This window comes from Rhagoletis zephyria, unplaced genomic scaffold (assembly GCF_001687245.7).
Source record: "Rhagoletis zephyria isolate East Lansing unplaced genomic scaffold, Rhagoletis_zephyria_1.1 Rzeph_scaffold_35228, whole genome shotgun sequence".
In the NCBI taxonomy this organism is placed as follows: domain Eukaryota; kingdom Metazoa; phylum Arthropoda; class Insecta; order Diptera; family Tephritidae; genus Rhagoletis; species Rhagoletis zephyria.
The window spans coordinates 1-2,192 of record NW_016192283.1 but is presented as its reverse complement, the minus strand read 5'-3'; the positions used below and the strand labels follow the sequence as shown (position 1 = coordinate 2,192).

The 2,192-nt window shown below is 37.3% G+C and overlaps 1 long non-coding RNA gene across 1 annotated transcript; it reads left to right on the top strand.

Annotated features, from left to right (window-relative positions):
• The first annotated feature begins 376 nt into the window (after positions 1-376).
• Positions 377-1,318, top strand: LOC108354360 (uncharacterized). Its single transcript, XR_001846501.1, has 2 exons — positions 377-419; positions 1,243-1,318. It is a non-coding gene; the product is annotated as an uncharacterized LOC108354360 (long non-coding RNA).
• Positions 1,319-2,192: the final 874 nt, after the last annotated feature.

Genomic DNA, 2,192 nt, shown 5'->3' with positions numbered 1-2,192 from the left:
TCTCTTAATTAATTGAATGCTTAATTAAAACAGATACTGGTAACTCTAGCCCACAGTGTTGCATTTCGCGTTCGTTTAACATCACAGCATTGCCAGTTGGTATTTTCGAAAATTTCCCTCAAATAGCTATCAACGAAAGAGAGCGGAGTGCAATAAAAACATGCTCAAGCAAAAGCGAAGAGCTGCCAAATACCAGCATTCATTGAATAGAGTGTGTCGCATACAGTCCGCTGAACACGGATATGGATTTTGTGTCCGACGGTTATCGAGCGAACGGAAATGCAAAAGCGCGCGTACATAGACACAAAGTTACAACGATAAAATAACAAAAACACCTGTGTCCACTAACTATATATACATACGCGTAGAAAAAATGCTTTAAAACATGGTGGAAAATTAAATTTGTATATGATAAAAAGGTAGACATTTTATAGAATGCGAAATTCTTGTTTATTGTGACCAAATTTATGCTAGTTAGGGGGTGCTAAGCAACAACAATACACACCAGACGCATGCCATGGCCATCGTCTATCAGATGCAGCCATAGCAATATAAATTCTGCAATAACAACAAACAGAAACTCAGTGTGACGTTAGCAAGTTACATAGAGCCTTCAGGTGTTATAAGTGATGACCTTAAGTACCTGTGCATGATTGTCCCTGAGTAGTGTACATACATATATACATACGTGCATATAAAAAGATCCTAAAGTTTATGTACCTACATACATATATAAACAAGTACATATGTACCTAATATACTTCGGTGACACTGAATATTTGCGATTGTGCTTGATATCTGCTTGAAATGACATTTCGATGTCATAGGCAAAGTGCACTTGTTTTTTGCTTTTCGATGCCGCTTGTTGTGGTTGTTGTTTTTTCATTCTCACAACTGTTGTTGTTCATGACAAAACAGGTGTAAGTACGCACCTAGTACGTGTTTGTTGTTATTATTGCTCAATAGGGGTACGTATTCAATGTTTTGCGGTTAGCTTGCTTTTCGGTATCCAAGGGATACAACACCTCATACAATGCATACACACAGAAGCAAGGGAGGGTGGCTTTTGTTGTGATTTTCGCTTTATGAGCTCTGAAAGTCAGGATGTAAAAAATACATAAGTGTATGCAGTCTGACAGAATTTGCACTACGCTGGTAAAAATCAATAAAGATAAGCAAAAATTATAAAAAAAATCCCTGATTACATTATATACATAGTATAATGTTTTTATGTATTCGAAGTGGGGTTTAAAGCGTTTTGAGCCACAACTAGGCGGTGTCTATTGAAAAGAAAGAAAGCGAAAAGATCACGCGCATACAAAAAAAAAGAAGAGAATAATATACAATTGTGCAGTGCTCAAAAGGCGACACAAAAATTAAGTAAACTCCCTTACAGAGAATCATAGACAAGTCAAGTGAATGTGTGTGCTTTTCTATGCGCCCGAAAAGTGAAATTTGTGTGAAAATAGTGTTCAGCGCAAAGCAAAAATAATATCGGCAGGATACTCCCTACTCAGTGGAGTATAGGGTGTGCCATTAGCAAGAGTAGGGGCCTACTCTTTTGAATGATACATGCAATTTTGAGGACTACATCCAAAAGTAAGAGAACAATGTAAGTACCGAGATAAAATACAGTACTAATTTAAAATAGTATGTACACCTTCATTCAAAATAATAGTAATGTAACATTTGGGCGGTTTTGAATTTTTTTTAATAAAAGTATAAAAGAAGTATGCACCTAATTCCAAATTTCAAACTTTTAGCAAAAGTTAAAAAAATTCAACATACATTTTTGGTATGCAGATTATATCCTATTCAATTTTTGTATAATAAAGAGCAAGTTTCAAGTTTCTAGTGGATGGAAAACCTTCGCTCAGCAGTCCGCTAAGGACGAGCAGGACACTCGAAGGGGATATGTACCTCTATCCATCTTTCGTTCTGCATCTTCTACAGATCTAATCTTTAGTCAGAGTCAGTTTAAAGGCGTGTGATGTCTCTCTCTTGAGGGAAAAGAGAAACTTCGTGAGCTTCATTGTCATTCGCCCTGCACATAATTTTGGACAGTCTTGCATATGTTCCACGCCTTCTGCGCCTTCCGCATCATGGACAGGTCGAGTTCTCGTTTGATCGCTTGAAGGTTTAATCGCTCCTCCATCAGCATGAATTCCTACGAACCATCCTCTTTGACAAGC